The sequence below is a fragment of the Apodemus sylvaticus genome, chromosome 6, assembly GCF_947179515.1.
Source record: "Apodemus sylvaticus chromosome 6, mApoSyl1.1, whole genome shotgun sequence".
Lineage (NCBI taxonomy): Eukaryota > Metazoa > Chordata > Mammalia > Rodentia > Muridae > Apodemus > Apodemus sylvaticus.
The window spans coordinates 111,905,594-111,919,307 of record NC_067477.1 but is presented as its reverse complement, the minus strand read 5'-3'; the positions used below and the strand labels follow the sequence as shown (position 1 = coordinate 111,919,307).

General features: G+C 40.7%; 1 pseudogene; it reads left to right on the top strand.

The window, feature by feature from the left end:
* The first annotated feature begins 576 nt into the window (after positions 1 to 576).
* Positions 577 to 997, top strand: LOC127687975 (ubiquitin-conjugating enzyme E2 C-like; annotated as a pseudogene).
* Positions 998 to 13,714: the final 12,717 nt, after the last annotated feature.

Here is a 13,714-nt window from a genome sequence, read left to right as displayed (position 1 = left end):
ATATACCATATTTTCTGTATCCATTCCTCCATTGAGAACATAAGAAATGCTCAACATCATTAGTAATTAGGGAAATGCAAATCAAAACAACCCTGAGATTTCACCTCACACCAGTCAGAATGGCTAAAGTTAAAAACTCAGAAGACAGCAGGTGTTGGCAAGGATGTGGAGAAAGAGGAACACTCCTCCACTGCTGGTGGGAGTGCAAGATGGTACATCCACTCTGGAAATCAGTCTGGTGGTTCCTCAGAAAACTGAACGTGACACTTCTGGTGGACCCTGCTATACCACTCCTGGGCATATGCCCAGAGGATTCCCCAGCTTGAAATAAGGACACATGCTTCACTATGTTCATAGCAGCCTTATTTATAATAGCCAGAAGCTGGAGTTTTAAATACAATAATATCAATATTCATGTCTTGTTTTGGGAAATGATTCCCTACCCATTTTTAAGGCAAAGCATTCAGTGCTACCTTTAAAGTGAATAATATATCCAGTGATGCACACTGGCTGAGAATGACTTTAGTGGTAACATTTGCTAAAGTGAAAATAGTCACTTGCCCACAGCAGGATCTGATGACCCTCATGATGTCTGGTGGAAAAGGAATTTCTACCTTCCCTGTATCAGATAACCTGTTCAAATGAGCAGGGACCATCCACGGAGCAGCCAGCACCATATATGAAGACCTGAGGTATAAAGTCTCCCCAGATTTCCCCAGTGGCTACCCTTAAAATGCACCCACAGTGAAGTTCCTCACACCCTGTTACCACCCCAATGTGGACACCCAGGGCAACATCTACCTGGACATTCTCAAGAATAAGTGGTCTGCACTATATGATGTCAGGACCATCTTGCTGTCTACAGAGCCTGCTAGGAGAAGCCAACATCGATAGCCCTTTGAATACATGTGCTGCAGAGCTCTGGAAAAACCCCACAGCATTGAAGAAGTACCTGCAAGAGACCTATTTAAAGCAAGTCTCCCGCCAAGAGCACTGAGGCAAGCTATCTGCCTTTCTTTTGTGTCATCTGTTTCCTTAGACTGTCCTTTCTCCTTGATTTCAAAGCCATGTTGTTATTTTTGTTTTTTTTTAAATTAAGTCTGCTTGAACTCTTATAATGTGTATTAAATAAATACACGTCAGGGAAAAAAAGAAAAAAAAAAAGAAAATAGTCCAGGCCCTGGGGCAAATGCACTTCAGTTATTCACAAATACATTCGTCACAACTCTAAGATTGCTTTCCTCATTTTACATAGAGGAAGACATGAGAAGCATGAGAAGACATACCTTCTGATATTGAGTACTTTGGAGTGTGATATGTCTCCTAAGGGCCAACTAGTTAACAGAAAAACTGAAGAAGAATCCACTAACAAATGCCACTACAGCAGTTCTTCAAAGAGTTTTTAAATGATACATGGACCAAATCAAATGCTCATCAACCAACCAGGATTGCAGGTAGGGGCCAGGGAAAATCCTCATGGTAGAAGGGAAGGCTTATTCCTTAAAGGGTGGAATACTTAGTCAGCCAAGTGGAAAGTCTGTGTTCAGTGTAAAATAGAATCTTAAAAGAATGAATGCACTTGCTGGAATTTTTTACTGTGGTATCAATAACTTACCATGCTCTAGCTTTCAAATTGGCTTTGCACTCTGAATAAGTATCTGTGTCGTTTTATTTGGCTTTAAACTTGTATTATGGGAAACATAAATCACCCTAAGCAGGAACGCCCAAATTAAATGAGAGTTTAAGTCTGAGTCTTCCTGCTCCACTGTTTGTAAGACGCTTGCTTCCGATTTCCATTAGATGACATTGGCAAGATTCTAAGTAAATTTCTATGAAGAAAATAGACATTTTCTTATACTTGTCTGAACTGTTTGCTAACTATTCTTCTGGGAAGTACACAGTGATTGAACTTGGACGTCAGCTGGAATTTGTGGAGTCATATGCATTTTGTTCAGCAAGGATGGGTGGGGCGGAGGACTCAGGATGAGATACGGGGTTTATGAGTTGGAAGACCGATCAGGGCTCTGTCAGTGCAGATCCCTGCTTAATGTCCTGCTCCCATCTGTGCAATGAAGCCTTCGTATAAGATATCACGATAGACTCACCCTAGTGAGAAATCTTTGATTTTGCAGGTTTGGACAGAAGAAGTAGAAGCAACTAATCGTTAGCCTTAAGTACAATTCATTTTCTGCATTATTACTTGATAGAGTACTTTTTGGAGGTCATGTCAAGTACGCATTTAAGACAGGAATGATTCTAGTGCAAATTAAACCAAATGAATAGTCACTGGTGTCTTCAAGGAGAAGGAAGTTTAGATAACCTCAATTAAAAACAAATATCCCCATGCATCAGTGTTTCCACTTTCTGAACTTTACATAAATGTACAGCGCTATCCACATTCCTTGGTGCAAACTTTCTTTATTCTGCAGAGTATTTTAGTGGTTTATCAATGTTATGTGTGGCTCAGCACTTGAGAGTCTGCATTTTGTTCTCTATAAAATATATTTTAGTAAAAATAGTATTTGAAAAATATCAAGGGAATTACCTCGTGTGGCTCTGTCTTAAAGTTAGAATGAAAGTAAATAAATCCAATACTGGAGAGGAAAAATTGGCTGCATCAGAAGACCATCATTATGTTGGACTCCATCACACACGAAAGGAAAATGAATTTAATGGGTAATTTATTAGTTTCCCCCTTCTGGTCCCACTGAGCATAGTGTTAGACACTTGGGCTTTATGCCACGTGAAGAGGGCACTTCTCACCAGTGATCACAGGCTCGAGTGCAGACCTGATTTTCTAACAGGAACCTAGATGGGACTGGTTACTAGGATGAAACCTGGATGGCACACTTGGCTTCCAAGCCTTTTAGAATAAGCCTTGATTAGATTGATGGGCATCCACTCCTTTCTGATTCTGATTGCTTGACAGAAGAATACAAAGGTAATTTGGTACGATAACACCTGAGAGCTGGTGTGTTTTCTGGAGTACCAGTAATACATTCAAGTGGGCTAACATGATAATGTAAGAATATTTAGTCTTTGCTCCTGTGTCTCTCAGCATCATTTCTAACTAATTGATAAGTAATAGATTTGGGGAAACTGGTCTCTCTGTGAGATGACAGTGTCTCCATTGATTATCTCATTCATTCTCTATTTCTCATAATGCCACTTATCAGTTCATTCATTTACTTCCTGGAACAAATGCATGAGCCGAGGCAATAAGATACCTAAACTGTAGCATTTCCTGCTTTCTTTCTACAGTTGTACATGGTACTTGATTTGAAGACTATATTAAACTCATATCCTCTAAGAATATTTCCCACTTCTGCATTTCTGAAGGTCTTGCTTTCCTTTTAGATCTTGGATACCATGCCCTTATCCTGATTTATAACTTTTCTTAAAAAGGCAATGATTTTTACGTAAATCTCAGTGTGATAACATTTTAGTCTCTAAAGAGCTACAAGAGATCATCAAATTGTAAATTGTGGGAATGCCAACCATTCAGATTAATTGTGCCTCATTCTTGTAGAGGTCCATGAAAACAAATGTCTGTTGCATTTGTCCTCATATGTGATGAGGTCAATCGTCAGCAGGAGGTGCATGTGGTGAAACTGGGTTGCTCGCCAACAGGTCAACAGAGAACAGAGGCATGGAGTAGGGGTGGGTGGTAAGGTCAGAGGAAGATTCAGCACTTAGAAAACCACTTTTTCTGAGGAGACCTTATGTTGGAGTTTGCAATAGCTTTGGACGAACCCTTTAGCATAAGATGTGGTAGGAAACATTTCAGATTCAACTGTAATCATAGATATTAATATGATATTAGCCCAAGCACTGTTATTCTATGAGTTATCTAGGTAAATGAATTTGCTCTAGATTCTGTGTGAGAGTTACTCTGGAGGAGAATTCATGAAGAAAGCCAAGAGGGGCAGAGTCTTGGAGTCTTCTCAAGTCCACCAGGTCTTAGGAGGAATTCTGAGGTAGCAGCATTCAAGGATGTGGAATGGACTTCTGTATAATAATGGCTTGTCTCCTGGAGTACTTCCCCTTAACACTTTCACTACCACTTTCATTTCTCACAAAGTGAATTCAAACTGTTTGCCACCTACATACCCCACCGGTACATCTCAGAGCTTGCATGTGTTAATGGCTGTAAAATGCTTTGACCTTCTCCCATTTAAAGTGCTGCAAGACTACAAAATATTATTATTATCATTTCATGGACATTTTAGTTCCCACTTGTTCATTACATTCTCCCCTTTAATCTTGAGTGCATTAAAATGGCTAAATAAAAAGTATTTTGAGTAAATAAAGATACCCGTGATTTTTAAAAAGTTCTTTATTATATATTTTGATGCGAATCATCGCCTTCTTCTGACTTCCCACATAAACTGCTATGGCTAAACAGCTCTGTAATGATATTGCTACTTGGCTATAATTTAGAATGCTATAAAGATTATTTAGCACAAAGAAGTATTTCCAGTTAAAATGCAGCAACTACTTTCAAATAGATTTACATTAAATCTCAGGCTGGATTTTAGAAACATTCAGCAAAGCAAAATATAAAATGTGGTTCATGTTTCTAGAAAATATCTGCCTCTCCACTGGCTTTTTACCCTCTGTTTTGCTTTGTAGCAACTTGCCTATGTAGATTCAATTGAAGTCTCCTCTCCTCCCATCTCAGCCAATTTTTGTCTATATTTTTGCTTCTATCCTTTAAAGAAATGACTAAATACACCACCTACACGGTGCAAAGCAGTTCTATGATGTCTGGCACACTGCCGTTTAGACTGAGATTCAGCAAGTTATCATTGTTGTTACCTACCAGACACTGTATAAGCTCTTGAAGAGACAAAGGGGAAGAAGGTCCTGCTTTAAGAGTTTTGTAGTCATGGGGACCAGAGCTATAGCTCCTTTCCAGAGTGCTTGTCTAGGATGGGAAGACCCTGGTTTCTAACCCCAACCATAAAAACAGTCTACATACTGTGAAACATTCCTTTATGTTGGCTATAAGAAAATATCCCATGGTATCACATACAAAAACATTGCATGTTGATTAAAAGTTTAAAACAACCAATAGGTGCTATGAATTCTCACTGTATATAAAATAGAGACATGTGCATGTGTGTATATAGGCAACAGTATGTTATTTCTATTTGAAATGGGAAAGTAAAATAAAAAAAAATGTCATAAGACAGTAACTTCTCATGGAAGGTATAAACAAGAACAGTTGCAACCTCTGTGGAATAAAATCTTATTTTCTCCTCAGTTCTCTGTATGAGTTTAGTCAAAACCTTTCTGCCTATGAGCATCTCTTCTGTGAAATGTGGGTAACAGTGTCTTCATCAGAGTTATTATAAATAACTTTTTATATAAAATATAGTAAATATTCATTTTATAGTTATTAGTTTAACTGCTACTAGAAAAAGCCACATTTGTATAGAAGTGCACACACATTAGCCATCAATGGGCTTCTTTTTAATTAATAATTATATTTGCACTTCATAGTTAAACTTCAATGTGCTTTTAAATTTTTTTTTAGTTTGTCCTTTAACACAATTAATCCCACTTTTTTCAGTCCATGCCATTGAACATGATATTTAATCAAAGTACTTGGATCTTCTCGTGTTCTTGTATGTTATAAAGATTCCAGACACGCATAGGCAATGCTGACTGAAGATTCATGAAAAGTCCCCTGCTATCCACTGTCCAATTAGATCACTCCAGGATGAGACTAGAAGTCCTCTCCCGATGTCAGTTCATTCGCTTTCCATATAATTCCTCCTATTATATGCCAAGTTTCTGGTTAGGTAGAGGGGTTTCGTTTTGATCTCTGTACCCCATCAAGTGCCCTTTTGGGGGCCATTTTAAAGCTATTACTACCAACCCCCACCCACCATCATCCCCATGGGTTATACTATCACATAAACTGAGAAAATCCTTCAACAAGCTACCCATATTTATTACACTTACAGGCTTTCTGGGGCATGCGCAATGCAAAAGACCTTAGACTGATTCATCCCAGTTGAGGATGCATTTCTAATGCAAAAATCCAAGCTGTGAATTAGGGCAACCAAGGGAAGTTTCTCAGCAGAGAGGAATTCTTTTTTTTTTTTAATTTTTTTATTCGATATAATTTATTTACATTTCAAATGATTTCCCTTTTCTAGCCCCCCCCCACTCCCCGAAAGTCCCGTAAGCCCCCTTCTCTTCCCCTGTCCTCCCACCCACCCCTTCCCACTTCCCCATTCTGGTTTTGCCGAATACTGTTTCACTGAGTCTTTCCAGAACCAGGGGCCACTCCTCCTTTCTTCTTGTACCTCATTTGATGTGTGGATTATGTTTTGGGTATTCCAGTTTTCTAGGTTAATATCCACTTATTAGAGAGTGCATACCATGATTCACCTTTTGAGTCTGGGTTACCTCACTTAGTATGATATTCTCTAGCTCCATCCATTTGCCTAAGAATTTCATGAATTCATTGTTTCTAATGGCTGAATAGTACTCCATTGTGTAGATATACCACATTTTTTTGCATCCACTCTTCTGTTGAGGGATACCTGGGTTCTTTCCAGAATCTGGCAATTATAAATAGGGCTGTTATGAACATAGTAGAGCATGTATCCTTATTACATGGTGGGGAGTCTTCTGGGTATATGCCCAGGAGTGGTATAGCAGGATCTTCTGGAAGTGAGGTGCCCAGTTTTTGGAGGAGCCGCCAGACTGCTTTCCAGAGTGGTTGTACCAATTTGCAACCCCACCAGCAGTGGAGGAGTGTTCCTCTTTCTCCACACCCTCTCCAACACCTGCTGTCTCCTGAATTTTTAATCTTAGCCATTCTGACTGGTGTAAGATGAAATCTTAGGGTTGTTTGTATTTTGCTCAGTTTTCTGAGGAACCGCCAAACTGACAAAGACAAACAGTTGAGCAGAGTCTGAGGGAAAGACCATCCAGAGACTACCCAACCCAGGCATGTATCCTATATACAGTTACAAAACCCAGGCACTATTGTGGGTCCCCACATGTGCTGGCTGACTGGAGCTGGATATAGCTATCACCTGGGAGGCTCTGCTAGTACATGACAAATACAGAGTGGGGCACTCTCAACCAGTCATTGAACTGAGCACAGGGTCCCTAGTGGGGAAGCTAGAGAAAGGACCCAAGGAGCTGAAGGGGTTTGCAGGGCCACAGGAGGAACAACAATATGAGTCACCCAGTACTCCCAGAGCTCCCAAGGACAAAACCATCAACCAAAAAGTACACATGGAATTACGCATGGCTCCATCCACATAGGCAGCAGAGGATGGTCTTGTTAGACACCAAAGGGAGGAGAGGCCCTTGGTCCTGGAAAGACTTGCTACCATAGTATAGAGGAATATCAGGACAGGGAAGTGGGGGTAGGTTGATTGGGGAAGGGGAGATGGTTTATGGGATTTTTGGGGAAGGGGAAACCAGGAAAGGGGACAACATTTGAAATATAAATAAATAATATACCTAATTAAAAAAATAACACCATGCATAAGATGATGCCCAGGTCTGGTGAACACTGTCCCAGGGTCTGTGTGTTCATATGTTCGTCTGCCCTGCCCTTTTGCATCTGGACAACACAGTTTCTTTGTAATTATCAATTGCCTATCTTTGTAATCATCTTACAGTCTTCCTACCCTAGATTTCATTTTGATTTCTGAGACTTCTGGGGAGAAGTTTGGTGCAGACATCCCATATAGGATGAGCGTCCTGTAACCACTTATTCTCTACACAGTGGCCAGCGGGCCTTTGTGATATTTGTCACCAAATGCATGAAGTAGCTTTTCTAATGACAGTGAAGAGATATTTGATACATGGGTATAGCAACAAGTCCCTAGGATTTTGGTCCTGTTAATAGTACCAGGTATGAACCTCATTTCCCTTAGTTTCTTCTCCATTTTTGTGAGCCACCAACCAGGTAGCATACACTAGCTGATGTGAGGCCCCGGACATGTATACAGCAGAGGTCTGCCTGGTCTGGCCTCAGTGAGAAAAGACATGTCTAATCCTCGAGAGACTTGAGGCCCCAGGGAGTGGGGAGGACTGGTGTGGTGGGGATGGGGTGATGGGACATCCTCTTGGAGACAGGGGAGGAAGAATGGGTTGAGGAATATTTGGGAGGCAGACCAGGAGGGGTATAATGACTGGACTGTAAAATAAGATGAAATAGCGATGATGATGATGATAAATAAATAAATAAATAATATAGTACCAGGTATGGGTTATTTCTTGTGGAATGTGCTTTACATCAATTGGAAAGTGTTTGGTTACTCCCATGGCACCCGGCCCCCATTGTACCAAAACTTTCCAGGGGAGTCACTTTGTAGCTCACAGGATTTACATCTGGGTAAGGATAGTGCTTACTTTTCTCCTCTTCTAGTGTGCTTAGAACCCTCTAATCTGTTGAGAGCTAGCCAGTTGGACTGCAGCTTCCTGATTAGGAAGCTCAGTGCTGATATGGAGAGGGGTGGACATGAGTCTCACTCCTAGCCAAAGAGCCACAGGTATTTGATAGTTGCTGGAAGAGAAGAGGTCATTTTCTTTTCTTTTCTTTTCTTTTCTTTTCTTTTCTTTTCTTTTCTTTTCTTTTCTTTTCTTTTCTTTTTCTTTTTCTTTTTCTTTTTCTTTTCTTTTCTCTCCTATTTTCCTTTCTTTCTTTTCTTTTCTTTTTTAAGTTTTTTTATTAATTATTTTTATGCACTCCATATTTTATTCCCCATCCTGCCAACCCCTGTCCACTCTGAATGATCCACATCCCATACCTCCTCCTCTCCTACTGTCTCCACAGGAATGTCCCTACCCCCCAACCCACCTGACCTCTAAACTCCCTGGGGCCTCCAGGCTCTTGAGTGTTAGGTGCATCATCTCTCAATGAACAGTCCTGGCAGTCCTCTACTGTATGTGTGCTGCCTGTTTGGTGATCCAGTGTTTGAGAGATCCCGGGGTTCCAGATTAATTGAGATTGCTGCTCTTCCTACAGGGTCACCCTCAGCTTCATTCAGCCTTCTGTAATTCAACAGCAGGGGCCAGCTGCTTCTGTCCATTGGTTGGGTGCAAATAATTGCATCTAACTCTTTTAGCTGCTTGTTGGGTTTTCCTGAGTGTCATGCTAGGTCTCTTTTTGTGAGCACTCAATAGCTTCAGTAAGAGTGTCAGACCTTGGGACCTCCCCTTGTGATGGTTCCCACTTTGGGCCTTGTCACTGGACCTTCTTTTCCTCTGGCTCTTCTCCATTTCCATCCCTGTAATTCTTTCAGACAGGAAAAATTATGGATCAGAGTTATGACTGTGGGATGACCCTCCTCTCCCTTATTTGAAGCCCTGTCTTCCTGCTGGAAGTAGACTATAGAAGTTCCCTCTTCCTATTGTTAGGCATTTCATCTAAGGTCCCTCCATTTTAGTCCTGTGGGTCACCCACCTCCCAGGTCTCTAGTGCATTCTAGGGGGTCCCCCCAATCTCCTATCTCCTAAGGTTGCCTGTTTCCATTCTTTCTTCTGGCCCTCAGGGCTTCAATCCATTCCCCAATTCAGATCAGGTTCCCCTCTCCTTCACTCTCTCCTGCCCTTTCCACTTTCCTTCTCAGGTCCCTCCCTCCTTCCCCACTTGTGATTGATTTCTTCTCCCTTCCAAGTGGGACTGAGATATCCTCATTTCGGCTTGTTGACCATTTGGAGTTCTGTGGACTGTATCTTGGGTATTCTCTATTTAACCACTCGTATGTCTACCACTCTTAAAGCAGGCCCCATATTCAAGAGTATTTGGGCAAAACAAAAGTGGACTCAACTCAATAGGTTTAAACTAACAATTGAGAAAACAGGAAAATGAGTGCTTAGAGAATCTGGGAAGAGTTGGTGAATATGATCAAAATTTACTTTATGGATTTTTCAATGAATTAATGAAAGGTTTTATCTTTTTAAAAGTGTTGCCCTCTCCCACAATCCTTTCTCCTCACCCCTTCACCTCTGACCTGGCGGGGGACCCTGGGGATTCCCCCACCCTGGCACATCAATTATCTGTGAGGCTAGGCACATTCTTTCCCACTGAGGCCATGCAAGGGAGCCCAGATAGAAGAACATAACCCAGTTGCATTCAACAGTTTTTGGGATAGCCCCTCTTCCAGTTGTTAGGGACCCACATGAAGACCAAGCTGCACATCTGTTATATATGTTCACAGAGGCCTAAGTCCAGCCTGGGTATATCCTTTGGTTGGTGGTTCAGTCTCTGAGAGACCCAAGGGTCCAGGATAGTTGACACTGTTGCTCTTCCTATGGAGTTCCTATTCCCTTCAGGGCTGCAACTCTTCCTCCTGTTCTTCCGTAAAAGTACCCAGAGGATTCCCCAGCATGCAATAAGGACACATGCTCCACTATGTTCATAGCAGCCTTATTTATAATAGCCAGAAGCTGAAAGAACCCAGATATCCCTCAATGGAGGAATGGATACAGAAAATGTGGTATATATACACAGTGGAGTACTATTCAGCAATTAAGAAAATGAATTCATGAATTTTTTAGGCAAATGGTTGGAACTGGAAAATATCATCCTAAGCGACGTAACGCAATAGCAAAAGAATACACATGGAATGCAATCATTGATAAGTGGATAGCCCTGAAGCTCTGAACACTGAAGATACAATTAGCATATCAAATGATTCCCATGAAGAAGGAATAAGAGGGCTCTAATTCTGGAAAGGCTTGATCCAGCATTGTAGGGGAATACCAGGACAGAGAAAAGGGAGGGGGAAAGACAGGAGAATGGATGGAGAGAAGAGGACTTATGGGACATATTGGGGGGAGGACTGGGAAAGGGGAAAGCTTTTGGAATGTAAACAAAGAATATAGAAAATAAATAAAAGAAAAAAATAAAAAAAAGAGTACCCAGGCTCCATCCACTGTTTGGCTGTGGGGATCTGCATCTGTCTGAGGCTGATGCTAGTTGGTGGATCTCAGAGGACAGCCATGCTAGACACCTGTCTGCAAACATAATGGAATGTCATTAACAGTGTCAGGGATTTGTGCTTACACATGGATGGATCTAAAGTTGGACAGTTTATTGGTTGGCCATTTCCTCAGTCTCTCCTCCATTTCTTGACTCTGCATTTCTTGTAGACAGGATAAATTTTGGGATGAAAGTTTTGTGGGTGGATTGGTTTCCCTACTGCTCCATTATAGCAGTTTCCTGCATGGCTATAGGAGGTATACTCTTCAGGTTCCTCATCCCCAGGGCTGTGAGTCACAGCTAAGGACACCCCATTGATTCTTGAGGGCTTCTTTTATTACATGTCTCTGTCTCTTCCTGGAGATGGCCCCCAAATCTCCACCCCCATCAGTTATAGATTTCCATTCATTCTCATGGCCTTCTGGTCTTCCCTACTATCCTTTGCCACATCTCTCCATTCCCCTCCCCATCTTCTTTCCTACCCAGTTTTTTTCATTCCATCTGCCTTATGATAGAATATTTTTTCAAAAGAGAGATAACGGGCGAAGAGGAGGAGTTTCACATCTCTATATCTCTACATCTCTTTCTTACCTCTCCACAGTTGTCTCCTCTCTTAAATGTCAAATTCCTTTTGGAAAGTTTTCAGGATATATCAATAGGGAATGCACTATCATTTAATTCTTATTAATTTAACAAAATATCATTAATAACGACACTCACTAGGGAAAATTTAGCATGAGTTTAAAATTGTCTAAGTACTAATGAACTTAAAACATTTCTTCTACAGTTAAATGAAAGAATAAAGATAGAATGTTTTAAAGCATCCTATAAAATATTTAAAGAACAGATTTAATTGCATCAAAATTGAAGAGCAAGATACATATGCAGATTATACAATGCACCGTGTTCTTAGATGGTTTGGATCATAGGTAGCTCGAATATTCATTAGAACTGATGTGTAACTTTTAGCTACAAGCAGTGTTTGCACTAGGTAAAGCTCATTGCATATCTGTAATGACATCCATAAAAACCAGCATTTAGATTTTGGCATATTCTGCAAAGAAAATTATGGTGACATGGTGCTAGTGCCAATTATCTGACCAGGAGTGACAGTCAAAAAACTAAGTAGAAAGTCAATCCAGCCATTTCTCTCACAGCACTGGCCTTTCATCTCCAGGGGCTTGAGTTCCTAATCAGATTTTCTTGATTCCCATGTTCAGCCTGGACAAAGCTACATTTCCCTCACTTGAAGTCTGTCACCATGTCATCAACATGTCATTTTACCTCTGTAGGTGTGGGATTTACTTCTAAGCCTTGGCAACTTTAAGGAGACGGAGGGTATTGATGAAAGTTCTAAGCAAAGTTATAAGAAGCTGTCATTTGTACTTGAGCTATGAGACCAGCATGCATTTAAAGAGGTTCAGGTGGATTCTTCAAATATGGTACCTTAGTTAGCATTCCAAATTAGTATCTTAATCACTCCAGAAATTCCAGTACTTGGAGGATGGCATTGGATGTTTGTCCCTTACATGCAAACATGGGCACACACACACACACACACACACACACACACACACACACACAGAGAGAGAGAGAGAGAGAGAGAGAGAGAGAGAGAGAGAGAGAGAGAGAGAGAGAGAGAGACATACACACACACATATACTCAGGGAAAAAACTTTGGTCTTTGGGAAGTTGAGGCAACCTCAACTCTTACAAATTACATATGAATGCTGTCACCCCTAATCACTTCTGTTATTATCACTTATGTACAAACCACTGCTCTGTCTCAACCTAGGGTGTGCCAACCACTCCTTAAACTCATCTTACTCTTAACAGGCTTTCTTCTTTCAAACTCTTCTTATACAAACAATTAAAAAGATCTATCTAAGGTACCCTTTAGAAGTACCATTTGTTACTAGACCTACAAACTTTATTTTTAACATTTTCTTCTTGACTCATAAAAAGGCAAGACCTTCTAGGAGTAGCACTACATATCATTGGTGTACAGCAATTGAGAAGTAAGTAAGACACTGTCTATTTTCCCCCAGGAGGATTTGGCTCTGAAAATGGGAGTATACCCTGCCTTATTTACTCTTAGAAACACCTCATCTGGAATGATATCAAGTCAAGGAAGCACTCAATAAGTGAAAGACGGAGTACGTACATATGGCTCAGAATCTCAGAGTTGTGAGAGGCAGGGCACATAGACCTCAGTTTCTTTACAGCTGTGCAGTTGGCTATTTTAACACTTCCCTCTGACAAGCTAGCTGCTGTATCAGGCTTCCTAATTGGACCTTCATCTTCCCAGGAGTTTGGGTTTGATAATTGTATGATTCCACCCTGATAATTCTGTTTCCAACCTACAAAATTACTTGTCTAGGAAACAAATGTTTCTGTACATGGAGTTTTGAGGTTATAGGCCAGAACAAGGGAGAAAGAAGAACTGCTAATATCAATATATAGAGGTAAATATGCAATATGATAGATTATATATATGTAATTATAATTTCTACACAAGACCTCTTATTACATAGCCCATTGATGGTCATAAGCAGACCCCTTATATACCACCACACCTCCCATTGAGTGCTCTGTTTTATACTACACTTCCCATTAAGTGCTCTGTTCTTATAATCAAATCCTGGCAAGGTGTGGTGGTATATACTGGGAAACTCAGAAGGTGGGAGGCAGAGAAATCTGTGTCATTGTCTGTAAAAATAAAGCAAATTCATAGAACTCTCTGGAACCCCA